We start from the raw sequence: 25,000 nt of genomic DNA, 5'->3' as shown, positions 1-25,000 counted from the left end.
AGATGTGTGATCTGGTGAATGTTCAGGAACAGGATCAAAGGCTTCTTTCTAAGATGAGTTTCTTCTCATGTTGAAAACAGAATTTGTTTTCTGGTATTTTTCCGGACTCTGGACGTCCACCATGATGACAGTACAAACAGGATATGTGAATGCAGTTCACCGTTCAGACACTAGAGGCAGCTTCAGCTGAGGTCTGCAGGCTGATGATTCTTCTCTGTGATTGGTGCTGAGAAACATTTCTTACTTAGCCTTGAAATCTCCCTCCAGTGAATTAAACGACATGAAGCATAACGACACGTTGTTGGAAACACGTTCAATAGCCAGAGGCGTTAAACAGCTGGGTCGGGATCAGGGGAGCTCTCTTTGAAATTTGAGCTGAATAAAACTTAATTTAAAAAAAAAAAAAAAGTTTTATAAAAAGTACATCTAAAACTGTTAAAAGCTATTATAATTGTTGTAATTCAACTTTTATGTTGTTTATTAGTTTTTGAGAATACGCAGCCATTTTCCTGCTTTTTGGGCGCTCTCAGCAACCGTACCGTAAATCTTTGTTTGGACATCATATTTCGATTGGCGGCTGGCTCGACCGCAGTAGCCAGCAGGGGAGCGCAGCGGCGTTTTTACACAACGCCCAAAGGCCACGTGAAATCACAGACTGGGAATCAAAATGAATTTACAAAGACGTGATGACGGCTGAGTTCAGTTACGACACACGTTCTGAAGAGAGCTCGTTAAATGTCAGCTGTTTGACGTCTGTTAAATCTTTTTTTAAAGTTTCCGAGCTCTGCTGGGAAAAGAAAACATCTGTTATCACTGAAGTCTTTGTTCATTTGGAGCTTCTGTTTGTACACACAGATCACAGTGGACATCATGAACACACGTAAACCAAGATGGAGGCCAGTTTAAACTAGCATGTTAGTTATTAATTCACTTTCATGTAAATCACAGCTGCTTCGTGTTGTTTTAAACTGGTAGGATACTGAGAAAGGAACGATGCAGATATTCATTAAATGTAGGTAAACACACGGTTCTCGGCCGCCCCGTGCCTTTGAGCCAGCTGTGTCTCGTGTAGTCTCCATGTATGGATGTTAAAGTTGTCTCTTCATTGAGTGAAAGCGGCGTCGCGAGAGCGTCATGACCTTTGAAACGTCTCTGAGGTCAGAGAGTCAGATCAATTTATTGGAAATGAGTCAGCAGGAAGAGATCTTTATATTTTCTATTCTTTTTTAAGGTTATTAACGTGTTCTGTGAATGTGTGTATGACAATCATTCATTGTGTGGCACGTTGTTTCAGGACAGGAGGGAGCGCAGGTGGCTGCTGTCCGAGGATTGATTTTCACCTTACACATGTTTTTGACGTTTATTCTTTGTCTCACTCTGCATGTGTGTGTGTGTGTGTGTGTGTGTGTGTGTGTGTGTGTGTGTGTGTGTATGTATGGAAAATGCCGGGGCGAGGATGATTGCATTAATTCATTTCAAGTGTTTTATTTTCATGTGTCTGAGTTGTGACGTGGACGAGTGTTTGCTGAGGGATGTAAGAGGGCGGACAGGAGTGGGAGGGACACACACACACACACACACACACACACACACACACACACACACACACAAATACAGTCCATCCTTTGTTGCAAAGAGGAGGTTAATGCACCCAGAAAACAGAAAGAAACAGAGAGAGAGAGAGAGAGAGCCTAATGGACAACGACGGGCCTTTCACAGCAAATATTTGGTCGGGAGGTCTCACACTCACGTCCCTTCCCCCTTTCTCTCTCTCTCTCTCTCTCTCTCTCTCTTTCTCTCTCCCTCTCCTCCCCCTCTCTCCATGGCCAAAGGGAAAAGATCAGAACAAATTGTCACTCTGTGATCTGCCCGCGTTACATGGCTGTTTTTCTTTTGTGCCGGAGGCCGTGTATCTGGTGCCAATCACGTCGTCGTTCTGAGGACAGAATTAGATTTGAAGACGTCGTGCGGATCCTCCTGATGTCGTTTCGTCATTAACACAGTTACAGAGGATCATAATTACATTTCCTGTGGACGAACAGGATCACATCTGAGAGGTCATGCAGCTCCGTCAGAGGGCCTCTGAAGAGCGGAGCGTACACGCTCACACAAACAAACACGTCTCCGTCCACACTCGACAAATAAAATACACGTCTGTTGTTTTTGGTTTACATAAAAGCCTCATGAGCTCAGCGTGCACAGGGCTTAAAAAGTCATGTAAGGTTGCAACATCTTTATAGACTCGCAGCCATCAGACATGAAGGAAACCTGCTGTGTTGAAGCTTCTCTGACAACAACGCAGCAGCCAGTATGTCCTCCTTCTAACTTTAGATTCTGCTCCTGAATGCTCTGGATTTGATTGGACCAGAGAAGGTAGGCGGGGCTTTGAAGGCCGGACTCAAACCAGGGCTGAGCACTTGGAGGACTGTAGCCTCCCTAAATGAGGCGCCGCTACACGCTAGGCCACCTGCGCCCTGACTTTGCAGCCTTTAACGAGTTGCATGAGAGTAAAATCAAATTCAAACTGGTTTCTGCAACAACAACAAAAAAGGCTAATCTAGAAAGTCTAGATCTTTGTTATTCTTTGTATAACAGGATGAAATCAACATCTACTGATCCAAACTCATAATCAGGAGTTTTCTGGAAAAGAGTAAATTATCAAACGAATGGGGAATATAAAGAACATATTTCTCACCATCAGTGCTGCTGCTTGGACTGTTCTCTTATGTAATCATAGAGATTTAGACCGTAGATGACTCGTCTCCTGCCATGTCCCGTTAATCTGTGGCCTGTGTGTGTGTGTGTGTGTGTGTGTGTGTGTGTGTGTGTGTGTGTGTGTGTGTGTGTGTGTGGATAAGCCCTCATCAGCAGAATATTCTAGTAAGAAACACCAGCATGCAGCAGAAAGCAAGTATTCCTGTCATGATATAATCTGTGTGGAAGCTGCGTGTGCGGTTTGTCAGTCGGAGTCAAAGAGAGGAAGATTATGTTTACTGATATTTTGCATGTGAATTCAGGATTTATCCTTCTCATGTTCACCTTTCATGTCGTCAGTCTGTGGAACCTAAAGAGCAGCTTTACGGTTTAAAAGCCTCCTGATTTATCTGATCCTGCCGTCGTTTCAGCTTCTGCCTGAAACGCTTCAGTCTCTTTAAGCCCCGCCCTCCCCACATGCCCACTTTCTTCTGATTGGCCAGCTCCTAGGAAGCCTTCCAGGGGCAGAACGCTGCAGGGCTGCCAGTGAAGTCGTCTATTTTTTTTCACATCTGGGAGTCATGCTGTGATCTGCAGAACAAGCTGTTTAGCGCCCTCTGCAGACTCTCTTTGGTATTACACCAACGTGAGTTTATTTTCAGACGATTTATGTAAAAATCAAGATTGTTATCTTTGGAGATTTTAAATCGATTCACAACTTTCAAAAATTGATTTTCAGTCATTGTCTGCTAAATTCAGCCGGTCTCACAGATGACTGGAGGAGATCCTGCAGCATGGACTAATCTGAACTAATGGATCCAGAATCGTTTTGAATCAAAAATAGATTCTGAATTAAGTGTAAGACACCCAAAGATTTCCAGCCCTGGCGCCTGGGTTTCTCCTAACGTGGCGCTTTGAACTGATGCAACAGTTTGACCCGATGGTGGTCAGCGTGAGCAGCAACAGCGACCATGAATCAAAAGACAGGAGCGATATATCTGCATGACCGAGAGCAGCTCACATAAAGGAGACGTGAACATGACTCCTGCGTATAATGAAACAGCGAATCAGCTGTCATAAATCCATCGGAGGAAACGAGGAGATAGCTGCCCTCAATCTAAAACGGCAATTTCGGGGATGAACTCTCCCGTGTATTTTTCCCCTCAGTGACTCTCATGATTGGTTGGGTTTCAGGGCTCAGCTTGCCCATTGGTCGTCGCTTCACTCACTCGTGAAATGGTTCCTTTAATTTGTGACCGATGCTGCTGCTGGGTCGGCCTTTAGTTTGGTCTCATTTCACTGTAGCCAATTAAAAAATAAAGATGTGACATATAGAGACAAAAATGAGGATAACTTGATTGGATATTATTTCCAGATGTAACGCTGCTGTGTCTGTGTGCAGAGGCTCAGACAGGTGTGGCGTCCCTCTGGAGTCGGGTCTGGGCACTTGATCCAAATCGTAATGGTGTTATCAGAGCCGGTCTGCATGTTGGTCTACGGCTCGTCTGTCGTTATGTTTTTAGTTTTTATTCTTACTATAGGGACAGTTTGATGCATCGGATGTTGTCGTGTCCTAACGTGACTCGTCGTGCCGAATCGTGTGGGGGTGTGACGAGGCGTCGTGTCAGATCATGGAGGAGTCCACAAGAACCTGACTATGATCCAAATTAGAAAGAAGGAGAAGAAAAGAACGAAGTAGAAGATTGTCTGCTGAAAGAGAAATTTCAACCATTTGAAAAAAGCTTCTTTTCTACTTTTGTTATTTTTCAAACTTGGAAAATGATCCATTTGATTGAGATCTTTGAAGTGCTTTTATTCAAGGAGTCGTCAGTTGTCTACATGCATTGAGCCTTCATTTAACCAGGCTGGTGCACGGACTCTAAAAGCCTCTTTTCACTGACTTTGCATCGTCTGTAGGATTAGATTAAAGTTCATCTTAAAATCTTTAAAAACAAAATCAGTGCAAAATGTTAAAAGTGAAAACAGGAAGTTTTCTCTCTGAACGTTTCGTTCTGTTTCCTTCCTCACCGGCAGGTTTCATATTTCTCCTTTTTAGTGTGTTTAACTTTCAGTGCAGCGTGTTTGAAGGGAGGTGTGTGTGTGTGTGTGTGTTTTTTTTCTAACTGATAAATATCTCCATAGTGTTAATTAGATTTGTCAGCAGCTTTAAATCTCATCCTGCTCTCGTGCTATTTAATAAGTGAAGACACTTTTTTACAAACTCAGCAAGAGAAAGTAAAAAACACACAACAAAAGAGTGTTCACACACACACACACACACACACACACACACATATGCACACTTCATCTGAAACAAAGAGGACATGTGCTTACTCAGTAAAGGAGAGGCTCTGCACGCTGTGATGTTACAGCACGGATGGTAAAAAGCAGAATCTCTGCTTTCATTAAAGTATCCGAGCGCAGCTGTGTTCTCCACAGAGACAGGTGAAGGTGCACAGATGTAATATCAGCCTCCATAATGAATGAATAGAGAGGAGCTGGAGGACAGGGAGGGAGACCCACATGTCCGATAATGGACTTAATGTCATTTCACACATTTATCTCTGTTAGGGGAGGAGCCTAAAGCGGGACAGAGAGCTGGGAAATTACATTCAGTAACGGTGTAATTATGCTGGAGAAATTGGAAAGGAGAACTGTGTGTGTGTTTATGTGTGTGTGTGTGTGTGTGTGTGTGTGTGTGTGTGTGAGGCTGCAGGACAGACCGGCCAATGACTGTAGGATGCAAATAACCGTGGTAACCTGAAGGCAGATGGGCTCAAGCTAGCATATGCAGCGTGCTAGCTGAGCCTGTGGAGCCGCGTGTTGTCTTCTACGTGAGGACATCTCTGGGTCGGACATGTCGGGGGTTTGAGGACATGCAACCACGAACTCTCTGCTCATACGACCCTCTTTCAACACAAAGCAGCTCAATCAATAAAAAGAGACAGTCAATACATTTATCATGCAGCTGTACCCCCCCCCCCCCCGCCCCCCCACAGACCTCTTGAACCCTGTAATCCAGCCCTGTACAGCTAATCCCCTTCCTCACCGTTTGTTTAACGTGATAATAAATTGGATGAATTATCACCGTTTGATATTTCGCGCTCCGTTATGACATCACGTGGTGCTTTGTTGGCTCACGTCGCTCCAGCTCATCTTTGAATTGTCTTGCCGAGCTGAATCCAGGTTAACACAAAGTCTGATCTGATCACTGATGTGGATCTTAATAATGCCCCACAAACAACAAGCTTGGCTGGGTGCGTCATGCGATTTGCGTTGCGTTGAGTTGGCGTTGTAGATCCTCCTTCTTCCACGTTCCTCAGGTTGCTTTCCATCAGATTGTCCATGCGATGCGTGCGCTCACATGGACTCCAGCGTCTTGGTTGGTTAAGTTTGCGTGTAAACATCATCGTAATAGAAGAATGTTTCAAGTCAAGACTTTGTCTCTAAAACCTGGGATGTAGATTTAGAGACCCTGTGCAGGTGTGTCCTCAGCTGCACCATGCATGCAGGACACATCCTGTCCTGTGATCAGGACCTGGACCAGGCTTATGAAGGGGGGACACTCGAATCCAGAGGACGATGAAGACATGCTGACTTCTGCGTTTCATCTTTTGTAGCTCCTCATAAAGGGGCATATTTATACCACACGCCCCCCTGCAGAGAGTTCATGTTTATTCATTCACTCTTTCAAGGAGTCACAGGGGAGCTTACAGGGCAGCCTGCTTGTTTTCCACTCACATGGTGGACTCTGCCATTGGGCCTTTTTTTAGTGATTAGAATATGGACGTACGGAAAGATGAAGCTTTAGAGTCTGTTGGATGATGAAATACGAGTGATTTTTTTTTATTGTTACTGCATGTGCAAGAGCCAGCCTGCTGCCCCCACAAACCCGGAGTTATGAAGGATTTATCCCCGGATGCATCTGTGCATGTCTGAGATTTTCACTTTTTTTAACTTCCACTCAGTCGTTGAATCGCTACAGCTGATCTAGTTTCAGCTCAATTTTTCTTTTGTTTTTCTTTAAATCTCTCCTTTGGGGGTTTACACACCAGACACGATCTCAAATCAATGAGGTTTTAAAAAATGACTTGTGAGAACGAGTCCCGTCTCTGTCCATGGTGCTGAAATATGCACCAGAGCAGAAGGCCTTTTAACCTCTCTCTCTAAGTTGTTGCTAACATGCAGGAATTAAATCAGCGTGTGTGCAATACAAACGCACAGCTGGATAACAATGTGCGATACTCCCTGCAGTATGTTCAACACAGCTCATCATGTGTTCAGACACTTTGATGCTTCATATAACGACCAAATGTCCCCTCGGGGAGTCATAAAGTGTCTCTGACTCTGATTCCGACGTCACTTCTCGTCTCGTCACGTTTGGTTCTTCTGAAACGAGCACGCTCACTAATAAAACCTCGACGACGAAAGCATCTTAGCTGAACTTTCTGTTTATTTTTTTGTCTGGATGTTTGCAGTCGTTGTAGTCGGAGGTCCTTGACTCTTCCTGCAGGCGGATACTGTGACATCACAGGGCTGACGCTCAGACAGGTCGGACAACAAAGTCTGTTAGCAGAGCGAGAAAAACGGGAAATCAATTAATTCTGTGGGTTGCTGCTGAAAGCACTCGAGTGTTTTTATTTACACACATACACACACACACACACACACACACACTTTGTAGCTGGTGGCTAGATTCATAAATGTTGCCCTCTGGATTATATTTTCAGTTTGTTCTGTGGATTCAGCTTCGGTTGCTTTAAAACAGAAATAAAACCCAGTGATTGCATTTTTTCTTCCTTCCTCTCAGGCCTGTGTTTACGCTCTCTCTCTCTCTCTCTCGCACACACACACACACACACACACACTCACTCGTGCACACACACTCAGATGCAGAGCTTTGATAATGGCAAACACACCTCGAGCCTCACACTCCCGCTGGGGTTGGTCTCCCCAATCACCTCCTCCTCTTCATCTTCATCCCTTCTTACCCCTCCACCACATCTCCCCCTCCTCCATCCTACCCCCATCTCCACCCCGGCCTCCCCTTGTGGGGCTGTTGCTAAGCAGCCCTGGTGACCGGGGAGTTTTCTGATTGGACGAGGAGAGGAAGCTGGGAGAGGTGCATGGACGGAGAGGAAGGAGGAGTTTTTGGAGGGAGAGAGACGGAGAGAGATAATATTTAAAACAGGAAGGGGGGGGGAGAAAGATAAAGAGAGAGAGAGAGAGAGAGGGTCTGAACATTTTCATTTATTTTGGCTGGCACAAAGAAACATCACGTCTGCAGACAAACACACACACACACGCCTCAGATGCACAGCTTTGATAACAGCAAACACACGACTGTAGATGTGAGGCCGGTTTAAAAGGCTTTAAACAACTCAAACCTTTTATAATTACTCCCATGTTAACTTTCAACATGCGTGTTATCACCTTCTCCACATTTATACACACTCTTTGAGTTTCTACCTTCCAGGATTAGTCGAGGTTTTTTTCGGTTTTGGACAGATGTTGAAAATGTCACAGCCTTTTCCTCACATTTCATACAGATGAAATCAACATGGCTGCTCTGTTTTGAGTGACACTTTTAGAGCTTGTTTTGTCTCCGTGAGCCCGTCCGTTATGCCTCCATGTCTGCCTCTGGGAGCGATCACCGACCACGTGTGGCGAGCTGTTAGCGTTAAAAGACCTGCTGCATTTAGCCAAGTTAGCAACTTGGGAAGCTAACGTGTGTTCAGATCGAAACCTTTCATTTCCCAGCTGGATATTTGGAGCTCGTCTCTCCAAATAGGAATCTGTATGCAGGCGGCTGTGGCTCAATGGTGGAGACGCTGGTCTCTCAACTGGAAGGTGGGGGGTTTGATCCCCAGCCCCTGCAGTCGTGTCCTTGGGCAAGAAGCTTAACCCTGAGTTACTCCAGCAGAAAGTCGAGCTCTGTCCGGTGTGTCCTCACGTAGAGGAGAAAACGACTCTTACAATCTTAAGATGTTGATGAATCAATCGTTCCTGAGGTTTTCCAGGAAGCTAAACTCTGATTGGTTTTTATAACGTGCTGCAGCATCACGCAGGTTTTTAACTCGGATTGAAAGCTGCTCTTGCACTCAGCTGTCACTTCACAGCCGATGGGAGACAGGATGTCGCTGCTCGGGGTAGTGTTGCATCTTCTTCTGTTACCTTCATATACAGAAGCCTGCTGATATGTGATTGGTCACCTTGGACACTTCCCATGCTGAGGATCCAGTCTTCATGTAAATACAGATTCTTCTGTCTCCTGTGTCAGCAGCATGCAGCGTTTGCCCTCTGCTGAAGTCACCTGGCGTCCTGCATCTGTGTCCATTTACATCAGACATGAGGCCTCATCATCTCGTGCACATGCTCACCGTAACCTTCTGCATCTGCAAGTGTCGTCAGTATCTGTAATCCAGATGCATAGTTCTGTGTTTTCCTTCATGTTCTGTCGAACTACAAATTAAAGGCACATCAGTGTGTGAAGGTGAAAGTTGCCTCCACATAATGTGCACGCTCAGATTGTCTGAACTCTCCTAAACGTCCATTAAAATGAATGCTAACATTCAGCTCCTGTACTGAGATGATGTCATCGATGGTGACATTTTATTTATGCTGACCTGCTCTAGTTAGCACGGACCAGTCCAGACGGACCATGAACGCAAAAATCATCAGTCTGATTATATCAGCGTCATAATCAGGCTTTCCTGTGCAGCCTGTCCTTTACTGCACATCTATGTAGATGCACACACACACACTGACTGTACACACACACACACACATACAGGTAGGCGGTGAGGACTCAGCCTTAATAAGGCCGTTTGCAGTGAAGCAGAGCCGCCCTGTCAGAAGCCGCTGGCTGAGCCCTCAGAGCCGACCTAACATTTATTTAACCTCCAGCTGGCTGCTTCAGTGCAGCTCACTGAATCTCGGCTCGCGCTGTCTGCCGGCCCGCTTGCGTCCATGCAGAGTTAAATACTTAACAATATGAGGGACATTATTTCATATTGAAAAAGTATGCTAATGGCCACATTAAATCAGCACACACACATGACTCCAGAAAGAAATGGTTAAGTCATGTTTAAATCATGACGAATCGGCCGACATGACACGCTCCTTTTGTTCTTAGACTCACACTGTACGAGAAACCCCTTTGTGGTGCTGCTGGACTTATTTGGGCGGCTGCCAGCTCCCAGTGGGTGGGTGTGGGTTTTTTTTATTTTTTTTACTGTGAGCAGTGTGTGTGCCTGAAGGGATCACTAAATGGTCTCTTTGTATGTCATGAATACGTGATGTCGTGACAAAGGTGAGAGGGGACGTCTTTCGTGTGATTTGAATGTCAGCAGGAGGTCTTCAATATTTCAGGAGGAGGAGGAGGAGGAAGAGGAGGAGGAGGAGGAGGAGCAGGGCTCTTTGTGAAGTCGTGTAGAAAATTAGAGAAAAGGAGAACTGTCAGGACGCCATGTCGCAGTGATTTGTTGCTTTTATTATGAGCGGACATTATTTACACTTACTGCCTTTTTTTTTATCTTCTGTTAAAAAAAGGTTTTTCTTGTGGTTAAAGGAAACTTTTGCCTGCAGGTCCGGGATCAGCTGTCGTTCCATTAGAGGGCTTAACAGGTGGAGAATCACTGAGATGGGTTCATTAAGGGTTGAGCCTCAGAGCAGAGTGCAGTGTGTCTGTGCAGCTTCATGTCACCATCTTACTCTGTTTCCATCATCACAGTTTAAAGGTTAAAGCACAGCTCCACGGTTAGTACTGAACCCTGAGACAGCAACAAATCCTCAAACACCGTCCAGAAGAGGAGAAGTGGGAACCGTCAGCTCATGAACCCTAAAGGCTCTGACTCGGCACGGAGATGGTCAGCCGTCGCCCTGGTTTTTGCGGTGGGTCCGGCTCTGTCACTACTCCTCGGACCCCGTCTGCCTTCGGCGACGGTCGGCGCAGTTGATGAGAGGGATCACTCTGATTGGCTGTTCAGCAGCGGTGTGAAAATTGGTCTTCTCGAATCTCAACAACGGACTTACCGGCGCCTGCTGGCGTGGAGAGTTACTTCCTCTCACGCACACGCCAAGCGTTTGTGAAGGTTTCCGTCGGCCGTCGTCTTTGCGGTGTGTTCAAGTGCAACTTTTTGGCCAAAACAAAAAGTGACATGAGGCGACGCCACAGACGGCCTTTGTCGGTTTATCAGACCGAAGCCATGAAGTGCTAAATGAACATAGCTGGTAGCAGCGCGTGATAATAGAAGGCTGTAATAGAAGTGAGATCACTGACACGTCTGTTTTCAGCAAGAAGCTGAAGGTGAGACAGCGAGGAGGTGATGAAGACATGTTTGATCGCTTTAAAGAAACAGGAGTGATCACATTTAGATGCAGCCACAGAGTGCCGACAGCTTTCAGTTTTCATCGTTGTTTCAGAGTTATTCACGTTCGATGACATCACCGGTCAGCGCTCCGTCTTCACGCTCTTCCTCCTCTCTTCTCTAGCAACACATCTGTCGTGTTTTTCTCTCCTCTTGTCTGCAGATTTTCTGCATTCTGCATCTTGAACCTATTTTCTCCCCCGGCCTCCCCTCCTCTCTCTCTCTCTCTCTCTCTCTCTCTCTCTCTCTCTCTCTCTCTCTCTGGCCTGTCTTTGTAGGGGGTGATGGGTAGAAACTGACAGGGGGAAACGAACTGATTGGGGTACCCCGCTTCTTGTATTTCCTGTCTGAGCTCACTGTAGGAGATTCACAGCTCTGGAAGAGCTGCAGAGGATCTGGATGACTTCACATGATGTGGTCTTGTTGTCTGCTCGGCTTCGTGTGTGTGTGTGTGTGTGTGTGTGTGTGTGTGGACCACATGCATCATTGGAAATATATATTGCTGATATGGGCTGGTGAGATTGTAGCTGAAATTGGTCTTTCTGATATGATGGCTGTGGTTCAGTTTGACTGATGTGATGTCATTCTGGTGATTGTAGTTTAACAGAAAAATAACGCAAAAGCAGCCGGATCAAATCTTTATTGAAAGCTGACTTTAAGACAAAAAAGTCAAACGGCTAAGGCTCCTAAAAAAACAAAGCAGTAAATCAAAAATAATTCACTGAAAGTGATATGACTTGCGTTAAGCCTGTGTGGTTTTCTTCATCTGTCTGAACACAGAGGTAGTCCTTGAACGCCTCACACTGCTGGCTGTGGTTTGTACTCTGCAGATCAAACAGCTTTTACGCTGATGACATTTTTGCTATTTATAAAAGTTCAGGCGAAGGAAAAAGCTCTGTTCAAAATTAAATTAAAGGAAGAATGTCAGACTTTTTGATCCAGCAGACGTCGCCTTTGAGCTCCAGCATGAAACCAAAACAAACTGCTGTTTAGGCCACGCCTCCTCCATACTGATACCGCCATCCTCCTCCAGAGACACGCCTCTAAACCTCCTTGACTCGAGTTCACACGATGAGAAAACAACATATGCGATCACCTGCGTCCTACATCATTGCTTTGTTAGCATGCTAATGTTAGCACTCTTTAGTTAGCTGGTAGCTTCAGTCACCTGTGTCCTGCATTGTTGTGTTAGCATGCTAATGTTAGCACTCTTTAGTTAGATGGTAGCTTCAGTCACCTGTGTCCTGCATTGCTGTGTTAGCATGCTAATGTTAGCACTCTTTAGTTAGCTGGTAGCTTCAGTCCCCCGTGTCCTGCATTTTTGTTGTGTTAGCATGCTAATGTTAGCGCTCTTTGGTTAGCTAGTAGCTTCATGTAAACTGACACAGAATGATCTAAAAACTCTTCATCCAAATAATCAGTGAGTATGTTCTTCTTCTTGACTAAAACAGCTTTTATACACAAGGGGAGGAGCCGGCCATGTAAACACAGCTCTGACAACAACACAGCCAGCAGGACTCCAGCTTCTCCCTCACTGGAGACAGTCAGGACTCACACACACACTTACACAGGACACACTGGATTTGTGATGTACTGATGTGTAAAATGTTGCACATTCTTCTTTTAAGGTGCCACAAATAATCAGTGACAGTGAATGAGTTTAAGTAAAACCAGAGCGCTGCAAAGCTAACACCTAAATGGAAGGGAGCCGTGAATAATCAGAGCTGAGATGAACAGCTGGAAACATATTCTGTTAGGAAACAAAGTGTTCATTATAACAAAGATGACTTGCAGCCTTTCTCTCCGCCGCAGGGCTCGAGTGTTATGTGAACTCATTCAGTAAAAGACGCCGACTTTAAAGAGGCTTTAAGAATTTAAGGATCCAAAGATATTAGGGAGGGTAAATGTTTTGGTGACTGCTTTTGAATCCACCTGTAAAGATGGTTCCAGTAGAAATATAATGATCATTAGACATCCTATTGATCTGCCTTTTATTCACCTGTCAGTCAAAGTCAGCCAGTGCCACATCACACAGGTATTCTCATCGCTGCAGGTGCCACTCATCATTTATTAAGGAGCCTCATAAAAGAGCTTCAGATGACTTCACCCCGGGAACTCTGGGATTGACTATCTGGGCGCAGCAGGGCGCTTCCCTTCAGGGCTGGAGAAACACACTTAACAACGCACACACACACACACACACACACACATTTGTCCGGTCAATCAACTTAGCGTGGTCTCCTCTCTTACGCTCTCTGCTCTTTCTTCCTTTTTCAATTCCTTATCGCCTCTTTCTCTCCATCTCCTTTTCTTCCTACTTCTCATCTTTTCTATGAAATAAAACCAGTGAACCTGCCAGTCTTCCCAGTGCCTCCCCACTTTGTCTCTCCTCCTCCACTCTCTCTATCCATTTGATTAAAAGTAGGTCACTCTGAAGCATCCAGCCTCAGCTCCTGCCAGGCATGACATACACATATACACGCATATCGCCTGGCAACCACGCGTTCCACTCCACCATCCTCCATCCTTCATTCCTCCATCCTCTATACTCATTTCCTCCATCCTTCATCCTCATTCTTCCATCCTTTATCCTCCATCCTCATTTCCTCAGTCCAACACCCTCCATCCTTCACCCTCCATCCTCATTTCCTCCATCCTCCATCCTACACCCTCCATCCTCCATCCTCCGTCCTACACCCTCCATCCTCTATCCTTCACCCTCTATCCTTCATCCTCCATCCTCATTTCCTCCATCCTTCATCCTCATTCTTCCATCCTTTATAATCCATCCTCATTTCCTCCATCCTACACCCTTCACCCTCCATCCTCCATCCTACACCCTCCACCCTTCATCCTTCACCCTCCATCCTCCATCCTCATTTCCTCCATCCTCCATCCTTGTGTCCTCTCTCTAACCTCCCTGGAGTTTGTGCTCTCTGCAGAGGGCTGAGTTTTGCGAGCTTTGTTTTGTCCCTGCTCTGCTGTTGTAGAGGAACTGAGGGTTAATTGAGCAGGGCTTTGTTGAGGGAATGAGGGCTCAGTGCACACATGGTATGTGCAGTGGACGAGCCTACATTCTGCAACTTATCGAAGCATTAGAAAAGTCTCGTGTGCAGGTGAGATGTAGATCATGCTGAAAATCAAATAGTGATGTTTTAAATTGAAACTTTAACATCTGTAACTCTAATGAGGCTAAAGGATCAAACGCACTATTCGTTCTGTGCATGAAAAAGAACTGAAAGTTTGAAGCTAAGGTCCTCTTTCTGTATCGTCTGGAAGTAAGGACATACAGATATAAAGTTGTTCTCTAATCTCTGAATCCGGCTCCGACATGGAATCAGGATTTATGGGATCATAATTATTCCGATCCTACGCAAAAGTTACAAACGACACAAACTGGGGGATCGCACATAAATGCCTGGCAAGTCAGAGTTCACGCTTTTAAGTGCATTACCACGTGGGAATAATGCGGTCCCACGTGTGATCAAATGATTCTTCATGGCGGCTTGATGGATTACCCGCCATGAGCACGATTACCGTTTCTGCCCACTGATTGTCATAAATACACCGCAGTCAATGGCTGAAAACTGGGTTAACAATGCCCACACCGACGCCCTCCTACGCATTCCCCAATTATCCCATCAGCTTCTGAGAGGGGTTGCCACGGCAACGCCTCTATAGATCATCTATACCAAGGAAATGATGTCACTGTCACAGACGTTTCCTGCACAGCCTCGTTAAAGCGTGACCCATGACCTACTAGATACTTTGTGTATGACCAATCTGTGTGTGTGTGTGTGTGTGTGTGGGCGTGTGTGTGTGTGTGTGTGTGTGTGTGTGTGTGTGGGGTAGATAGTAATGGACCTGGGTTCAAAGGCCGTAGCTGGAGGGTGAATTGGAGGTTTGATGCATGCATGGAGGAGAACAGAACACACACATGCAGAGCTCGGGGAGAGTCATTAGTGAATCTGTGAGTGCTAGACCTGTTATAGATCAGCGGGGAATAGCAGGTAATAGTCTGGACTTTAAAGTGCCCACACTGACACACACACACACACACACACACACACACACACTCACACACACACACACTCTGCATGCGTTCCCACGAGGCTGTTGAAAGCAGGTCAGCGAGAGGAGTCACACTGGGCCGTGTTTGATGGAGAGCATCAACAACATGGCTTCTTTATTTCCTTCACACTTTCACTCTTTATTATTTACACTCTGTGTGTAAAGCTGCTGTTTACCGTCTGATGTTTTATTTACATGCGGCTCCCACTCGAGCTTCTTCTGCTCTTTGACTAGAAAAGGCAACCTGCAGAATTTAAACACAGATTTTTATAGAAGGCAATAAGTTCATTGTCAGTGCACGGATCCGTATTAAAACCTGAAGAGTCTGAGGGAACTGGACCATGTGCAGGATCACTTCAGGGTCTGCAGGGTCTCTTAATAATTTCGGCTTCACACTCGATTTGCTGTAGCTTATTGAGTCATTATTGTGTAATCAAATCAGCCCCCTTGTGTTTGTTTTCAATTAGGACTTAATTAGGTGATCGTTGATGGATGATAATGAGCTTAAAGTAACGTAAAGTGACTTTAATTGGCTTTCAGCTTCATTTTAAGACGAATGAAGTTTAATGAACAAAGACACAGTCGAGTATCGTCGGCTCCTGAACGCTCCTGTACTGACTCACTCCTGCAGGACAGATGTGTTGAACCACAGGCTGATCATTTGTATTGAACTCTAAGGAACCAAAGGATCGACTCCTTGTTAATCAGAGGGAGGCTTTTCACCTCTGCTACGACCGAATGATTTAAAGCTAATGTCTGATTAATCTTCATCACTGCACAGCTACAGTTAAAGTAGTGTGTGTATTAGTAGTATTGCACATGGCTGCGTCCTGATTCCCTTATAGTCTCCTCAAGTAGGGCATACTACCACCGTGCCCTTTGGCAGTGCACTTAACCCACTTATATGTATCTCCTGCAGATGTTCAATATGTTGCACGCAGCAGTCAGAGGGGGGTGAATTACCTTCAACACATATTGAACTCTTCAGTCATCAGATGGAGGAGCAGCTTAAATATAAGCAGTTTAACACACACACACACACACACACACACACACACACACACACACACGATGAAGTGTGTCTCTGCAAAGTTACATCAGGAAAGATAAAAAGTTACTCTCTGAACTGTGTGTGTGTGTGTGTGTGTGTGTGTGTGTGTGTGTGTGTGTGTGTGTGTGTGTGTGTGTGTGTGTGTGTGTGTGTGTGTGTGTGTGTGTGTGTGTGTGTGTGTGTGTGTGTGTGTGTGTGTGTGTGTGTGTGTGTGTGTGTGTGTGTGTGTGTGTGTGGCAGACTGGTGCCGATGAACATTTGCTGTTTTTTTTTGTTTTTTTTAGGTGATTATAATTTGGTCCACTTTATTGACAGCAGTGCTGAAGAGAAATGAGGAATATCAGGAAAAGAGAGTGACTGCAGATTGCTTCGATTGATTTCCACAGGAACTATTCAATTAAAAAAAAAAACTTTATTAGTCCCCCGGGGGAACACAGAGCAGCAAATGAGCGACAGAGCCGATAAAATGAGACACTGTGATCTGACTTTAGATGTAATATAAACAGATATAGAGTGATAAACACATGTAAACAACTATTGTTTAGTAACTGGACATAAACAAACAGAGTGTGTATTTGTATATGTATATATATATATATATATATATATATATATATATATATATACACACACGTTGCAGCATATATATTACTGTATAGCTGACGTCTGCTCAAACCTGCTCGATAGTCAGAAAAAAAACTGGCAACAAAAAGGCTTCAAACACCAAAACAGGAGATTTGCTTTAACAAGGGTCAGACATTCGTTTATGGACTTGATGGCTTTTTTTAGTGTTCTGACTGCTTAAAGTGCTTTTACACACACACACACACACACACACACACACACACACACACACACACACACACACACACACACACACACACACACACACACACACACACACACACACACACACACACACACACACACACACACACAGATGGTAGAGGCTGCTGAGTAAAGTGACTCGTCCATTCATACACATTGAAGCAGCAGGAGCACCTCGGGGTTAAGTGTCTCGCCTAAGGACACGTAGTTGCAGGAGCTGGGCATTGAACCCCCAACCTTCCAGTTGAGAGACGACCGACTCTAACACTGATCTGCTGCCGCCTATAAACAGATTTCTGTTTATAGAGACGAGATTAAAAATGTGTCCTGAAAGATGCTTCAGAGAAAGTCCAGATGGCTGCATCAGTTTGATCGTGTCATAGAAACCCGCCCGCCGTGTGTGTCGCTAAAACAAAGGCTAACTCTTCTGATACCTTTTCTTCTGACCATGAGCCTCCAGCGTCATGTGACCGGATGAAGACGCCCTTCTGTGTTTTGTTCCACAGTAACGGATGTTTTTGTATTGACTGAAACATCTTTCACTGGAGCACAGACTTTATTGGTGTTGCAGTGTGTGTTTGTGTGTTTTATACTCCCATAGAGGCTTTTCCTCCCAGCTCCGGGCAGACTGTGAGTGTGTGTGTGTGTGTGTGTGTGTGTGTGTGTGTGTGTTTCTGTGCTGCAGCTCAGACGAGACGGATAAAAAAGAAAGCAGGAATGAGCATCGTTTGATCCTAAGGGCAGCGGCTGGCGTACAGCTCAAACACACAGTGGAAGAAACAACAGTGCTGCAGACAGTCCTGAGGCGTGTGTGTGTGTGTGTGTGTGTGTGTGTGTGTGTGTGCGTGTGTGTGTGTGTGTTTGTGTGTGTAGTGTTATATCTTCCTCCTCTTCCTGCACTCAGACTAACAAAGACTAATGAGCATTCCCCACATCTGACAGGGCTCATCTATTCAGATCTAAACTGCGTCTCTGTGAACGTTTTTCAGCAGGACGCTTCATCGTTGTTTGTTTTCTGTGTCTCTTCAGGTCTGCTGAGCGGAGACGACACAGAGGGTGGACAGACGCAAGAGACGTGTCCTCATCAGTGAACGTAAGTCAGCGTTTCTGTTCAACGCTTTGCATGTTCATTCACAAAAAAAAAACAAAAAAACCCCCAGACCAGACGAGAGGCGTCCGTTAGGCCACAGCAGTCCTCCTCTTTCAAACGGACGTTTTGCACCTTCTTTAAGCTCATGGCGAGGAAACGTTTCTCACGCTGGACAGCTCATCGATAACGAGGGCTGGAGGTGGCGGCCGGGCTTCCACTCTGACCTTCAGCTCTTAACCACATGTCCTCCCCCCACTCGATTATCCTCTGTCCTGTCTTCTCAGTAAAGACTCAAAGGCCCCCAAACATCTTAAAAACAAAGTGGATTTGCAAGTTTTAAGTCTAACAAATACACAGACACCTTCATGTGTGAACACAAACATTTTCAGCTCGACTTTACCAGATCTTGTCCTTCCAGTCCCCGGGTTAACTCTCCACGAGAAGTCGGGGTGAAGCGATAATCTTCTTCTTCTTCTTGACACAGCGAGCATAACATCAATGAAGAGACCCCGCCCCCCTCCTGTCCGTCAGGGATCGTCTCTCCCTGTGAGGTGTCTGACCGTGCAGCCTGAGTTTCTCAATCAGAGTTAAAAGAAGCAGAAACTGCATCCAGCCAGTTTTCCTTTTTCACAAAGGTTATCCGACCTCGTTCATCCGAAAAGTTCCACAAGTCATCACGACGTGTCCCACAACATTTTGACAAAGTATCTTCACATTATGTTCGGCTCATCACGAGCGACATGTCGCTATCATCAATCAATCTTTATCTGTAAAGCGCCACTTCATAACGAGCGTCATCTGTAGAGGCTTCACAAAACACCATGTGGGATCATATGCAGGAAGGACTTTTTGTTCCTCGCCTTCCTGTGAGCTCGGAGCACGCCGTGCATGAAGGAGGACGGCGCTGGTGTCTCATGACGTCGGGTGGAAGAAGTCCAGATCTCCGTCTACTCGTGTTCTTCACCACTGTGCCTTGATTGATTTGTGTGCAGAGGGGAGGACCAATCACAGACTCTCTCTCTCTTTTCATGAAATGCACCAGTGTGGATGTGACTTCCTGTCGCAGCGTTTGTGCTCAGGTCGTTTCTGCACATATGAGCACCAGTTTGAGACGCGCTCCCCGTGAGGGTAAGCGTGTGTGATGGGTGGAGGGCCGTTTGTCAAACAGAATTGGCGTTGGAGGTTTATATGCAGAAATAGCTAAAGGGACATTTAGTGTGAAAGAACAACATCACATCACTTTTTCTAGCAGCTGAGAAAAAAACGTTTAAAAATGACAGTTTGAAGAAAATGCAAAAGGGATTTAAAAAAAAAAAAAAAAAGATCCGTGGCTCATTTCTTCTGTCTTTTTATTCATCGTGCTAACTTAGGGAAGCGAAATCTGCATGACCTACATTCACTGCATTAGATATATTCCCTGAATGTATAATGTAGAAGACGTGGGATTAAATGTGATGTAAGGCACATGAGGAAGGAAGACAGAAAGAAAAGCTTCCTGCTGATGAGGAGGTCGTCCTCTCGACTGCTCTGCTTGTAAAAATGTGATCCTGGAGAAGGAAGAACCACAGTACGGCCAAACGTTCCCACCGTGTCATCAATCATTCAAATCCGCTAAAAATAGAGAGAAGGATTCCTTTCGTTTCTAATTGTGGATTTTTTTTTTTTAAATACGACAGAATCGAGCCGTTCTGGCGCTCTGAAAGCTTCATATAGGAGTCAGTGAAGGAACAGAGCCGGAGTTTTATCTGACACGAAGCAGAACGAGGAGAAGGACGAGGCTCTGGATGCACACACAACAATACAGAGCAGCTTCGTCTGCAGGCATGGCTGATTAAACTCGCAGACAACAAACACAAGAACAGGTGAAATCACTAAATGAGATTCAAGCGTGAAACGAGCACCTTTTTTTGTTCTACTTTGAGGACATGTACACACACAAATGAACCCCCAAACTGTTGACGACAAACTCTCTCTCTTCACCTCTTCAGCCCTGTTGTGTGTGTGTGTGCGTGTGCGTGTGTGTGTGTGTGTGTGTGTGTGTGTGTGTGTAGCACCATTAGCACTCAGCATCATCATCCAAAAGGACTCTAATGGAATCCCCCAGTCCTGCAAACAAAGGCACAAAGAGCGAGTGTTGAGTGTTTGTGGCATAGCTGAATATGAATGCTCTCCCTTCACGGACAAAGAGGAAACACAACAATGAGCTTCATGTGTAATTGCACATGATGGGATGAGGTGATGACGATAACAGTGAGAAACAACACAGTTACAAACCCGCCTGAGACTCTGTGTACTTTCATTTTTCTCCCGTCAGAGACAAGCTGTTAACTGTCTTTGTGAGAGTCTGAATCGAGGAAGATATTCCTAAAGAGAGCTCAAATACAAACCTCCAGCTGCTGATTAGGGGCTTCTTTTGTGTGTGTGTGTGTGTGTGTGTGTGTGTGTGTGTGTGTATGTGTGTGTGTGCAGCTGGAATAATCGCATCTTAATTATGCTAATTATGTTCGTTTTCACAGTTCATTTAAAAGTGAGGCAATTTGAAGTCCTGCATTTTAAGAGGCCGCTCAGAGAGATATAAAATCAGCTCAGGATCTGATACAAAGAAGAGACTCAGAGAATATCGATTCAATCAAAGGTGCACCGGTATAAATGAACAAGCAGCAACCTCCAGTGCTGAAAAAATAAAGTGCAAAATCCTGCAGTTCATCGAGTGTCCACTAGAGGCTGGCTCCAGGAACACAGGAAGTCACATACGAACAACAGCATAAATAATCATGTTTATAGCCGGCAGGTACAAAAATAACAGGTCTGAGTAGTTGTTGCTGTGCGGGGTTAATTTATTTTATTCACAATAAGGCGTGTAGCTGACCTGATTGACAGGTGGGCGCGGTGTAACGGTTCGTCTCAGCTCCGCCTCTCAGCATGTCAGTCGGTTTACTGAAAGTCAGGCTGAGACAGCATTTCCAGCAATGACGGCTGCTGCCGATGAGCCTCCGGCGCCCCCTGCAGGAACACATGGCTGACGTCTCTCTGTTCTTATTTACAGACTGTTTAAGACGTACTCTGTTTTGGGGCTCTCCTTTTCCGTATTTTGACTAAGTGGACAAGAAATGTCTCTGACCTCGCTCGACTGATTGTTCCAGAAACGTGACGTACAAAGTCGATAAAAAGATTTTAAAAAAGAGACAAATTCACAGCGAGCGACATGGATTAGCTTTTTTACTTCCTTCGCAGACTTTGGGGAGGTCGCCTATAAGTTGAACTTTTACAACTTTACCAAGAAATCTGTGAGCTACAGCATCACGAAAGCCAAATGGTGCTGCATCAAAAACAGAAACAACCTACTTTTTTTATTTATTGATCTTTTTTTGGGCTTTTTATGTCTTTAGTTTAGAGATAGGACAGTGTTCACAGTCAGGGAGAGAAATCTGGAAGAGAAAGTGAAAAGTAACATTCAGGAAAGGATTTGAACCTGGGCGCCCACAGCCTCTGTACATGGGGCGCGTGCATTAACCACTGCTCCACCAGCGCCCCCAAAAACAAGAATCTTATGAGTTGTTTCTTGCCTTGTGACCGAAGCAAATCACTCTGATGATGCAGGTCAGCTGGCTTTGTAACGTCTCTTTTTTTATTGCGATCTAATCGATCTGCTGAATCTGTCTTTGTTGGGCTAACGCCACTGTAGTGAGGACGACTGTTGACTTCAAACTACCAGAGACAAATGTACAGACAAACAGCTGGAGGCAGCAAAAGTTCATCCAGACAAAATCCCTGAAGCTGGAAGTAGAATAACCGAGCGGTGTACTGATCCAGATAATGTTATCAACCCAGACACAAGCACATTCGGATCTCTTGAAGGGTTAATATTCATGGGATGTGTACAAATAATCACTTTGCATACGGTCTAAACGCTGCTACATTTGTAGTAACGACAGGAGACCTACATTTTCCAAACTCCCCTCAACATAGTTTTCAAAGAACTGTTTTCTTTAAAGCTCCATTTAGCAATTTTATGCTAATTCCCCGACGTTTCAAGAAGTGGGTTAACATGTGTCATGATTTTGACTCTGAGCTCGCTTTTGCCAACACTCACAGAAGGTCACTAAGCAATGCTCGCTCATGCACAACACACTGTACACACATAATTCAAACTAAATGTTAATTTTAGAAACAGCCTGCAACAGGCCCGTCTGTTTGAGTTTGAGCCTCAGAGGCCAGAGTCACGAATGTAGCGTTAGCATGAAGTGCTCCCCGTGATGCTAATGTCTGCCTCCGGTCGTGGCCCTAAAGTGAAAGCGAGGTAACACTGACCTGGTTGTGTTTTGGTTTGTCTATTAGGTCACCCAGTGTGTGAATCTCTGTGTGTGTGTGTGTTTGTGTGTGTGTGTTGGAGAGTAAAGCAACTTATTTTTAGCTAGGTCAACCAGAAATGTGAACAACGCACTGCTTCTCCACCGCTCTGTAAAGGCAGCCAACCAAAACACAGCTGCCAGTTTGATGCAGGACTTGTGCATGAATGTTCCCGTCCTCTAGTCAACCCTGTAAATAAGTTAACCTGCACGCTGACCCGCCATGTCTCTGAGCCAGTACCATGACCGGGGCCGCACCAGATCCCCACGACTGGAAACCCAGTGAGGGCAAAACGCTGCTCTGCTGCGTCTGCCCTGTGAACAGACCCCCGAAACGATGTCAAGTAGAGCCACGATTTAGTTCCCTAGACCCGGCACTAGCTGACAAGTTGACTTTGTTTGGTCTTCTGGCGTTTGCTCCTTTGCCAGAGGATGTCGCCCAAATCAGACTGTTCCTGCTTTCGAGGTTTTAATGGTCCGGACTGTGCAAGCCAAACGTCTCGATTCATCAGCTTCTTTACTTACGATGATTAAGCCTCTTGAGGGAACAGCCAATGTAAGATACCGAGGACACATGGGAGAAGACTTTCTGTTTCATGCACGGGTCATCATTTTGTGTTCCTGCAACACGTCTAAAGTAAGATGTAAAGTCTTTGTTATCGCTGATACTGGCATTTTTCAGATTGCACAAATATGTGGTGGGATGTTAAAAGGGATTTAATGCAGATCCAACCATCTTTCAACCTTTTTTTAAGATACATTATGTGCACTTTTTTTTTTTCTTACTAGAACATCTTTCCAATTTAATCAAAAATTGCAATAAAATAAAATTATAAAGTGCAGTATATGTTGCATTACATGACCTTCGCTGAAATCATCCCAAAATAAATCCATTTACTGAATCTTGTTTTTCGAACCCCTTTGTTTGAAGTTGCCAGATTCTTAAATCTTTGCAGGCTTACGGTCTGAAGAGAACTTGAGTTGAGAGATAAATGTCACAGTCTCATTTCTATAGGTAAATATTAGAGTATTAATGCAGCTTAAAAAGAAAAAGATGTGTTGAAGCTCTGGATGGTTCACAATGGAGCAGATATTCTTTATCGTATTCTGACTGAACATTTGTTGTAGACGAAGCTTGAGAAAACGTTCACATTGTGTTCCTCATATGCCGCTCACAAACCTTTTAATCTTGGTTTTATTTATTCCGTGTGACACTGCGGTCTAAAAACAGCAGCATGTTCTTTAAGAGGAGGATGTGTGGTGAAGGAAATCAACCTGCATCTTCAGCCTTGTGAAATGGATGTGCAGGTTTTTTGCAGCCTGCAGAGCAGCTGCTTCTGTTCCTCTGCCATGTGAGGTAAAGTGTAGTACTCTGCGTGTGACGTTCACTGACCCTGTTTGTGCACTCAGCCTCTGTGTATCACTGTGTGCCATCATCTATAATGCACAGCGCTGTGTATAGAGAGTTCTACACGTGGAAGTTCAACACTGACCTATTTCAGCTCTCTTCATCTCTCGCTCTCTGCTTCCCTCTTTATCGTCATTCCCGTCTTTCCAGGACACTCAAGAAAAGATCGGAAATTCCAAACAGGTTTCCCATCTCTCTGCTGTAGTGTGTGTGTGTGTGTGTGTGATCTGTCCTTAATGAACAGAGATGAGGATGATATAGGTCAGGTATCACAACAGCTGGGCTGCAGAGATATGCCTGGCCCTATCTTTGTGTGTGTGTGTGTGTGTGTGTGTGTGTGTGTGTGAGGAATAAGGGTGTGTCGGGGCGTGTCTTCATCCATGTGTGACCGTGTTGTGTACCTCCCTGTGCATCTGCATCCTTGCATGTTATGTGTATGTGTCTGTGTGAGCATGTGTGTGTGTGTGTCTGTGTGAGCATGTGTGTGTGTGTGTGTGTGTGTGTGTGTGTGTGTGTGTGTGTGTGTAGAGGCTGTATGTGACTGACATCTCATGCCAGCCAATACTGGTGTATTAGCTCCCCAGGGGGAGATTAGCTATGTTGTTGAATAGTGTTGGACTGACATACCAGCAGATGGTTTATGCATAGTGTGTGTGTGTGTGTGTGTGGGGGGGGGGGGGGGGGGGGGGGGGGGGGGGGGGGGGGGGGTAGGTGTTGCAGGTTTTGGGTGAGATCTGATGACTGCCCTGAGGCCTCAAAGCTGTTGAGTCCCCTCTGTTGTGAAGTCGGTCTGTTCCTGCTCGTCCTTTAAAGAGACAAAGGTTGAAGTTAAATTGTGTTTTGTTTTTTTGACAGTTTAAATTAATTTAAGGAAAAAAGCACAGTTTGAAAGATCGTACAGGAACAGAATAGGACGAATAATTCTGATGTAATAGCTGGCACGCTTCATGCTGGTTAAAATGCAGATTTGACCTGTTAGCGTGTATGTACACTGCTAGCTAAAAGCTGATAATTAAGGCCGCTAGCACAAGCTAACCGCTGGTGTTTGGCACTTTCCTGTCCATCAGAGAGCAGACCAAGCTTCACCTTTCTTTTAGAACAAGCTTCATCACTGTGATCATATTTTCTCTTTCCTCCCGC

The 25,000-nt window shown here is 45.1% G+C and overlaps 1 protein-coding gene across 8 annotated transcripts in view; it reads left to right on the top strand.

The window, feature by feature from the left end:
* The window catches only part of nfasca (neurofascin homolog (chicken) a), a 117,879-nt gene that overhangs the window by 39,896 nt on the left and 52,983 nt on the right, over nucleotides 1-25,000 (top strand). For all 8 annotated transcript variants that reach the window (XR_013778920.1, XR_013778921.1, XR_013778922.1 and 5 more), the window contains exon 2: nucleotides 18,043-18,106. The gene's annotated coding sequence lies outside the window, so the exon portion shown is untranslated. The remainder of the gene's footprint in view (nucleotides 1-18,042; nucleotides 18,107-25,000) is intronic.

Source organism: Symphodus melops, assembly GCF_947650265.1.
Source record: "Symphodus melops genome assembly, chromosome: 4".
Lineage (NCBI taxonomy): Eukaryota > Metazoa > Chordata > Actinopteri > Labriformes > Labridae > Symphodus > Symphodus melops.
The sequence above is the reverse complement of the archived record's forward strand: the minus strand, read 5'-3'. Positions and strand labels throughout refer to the sequence as shown.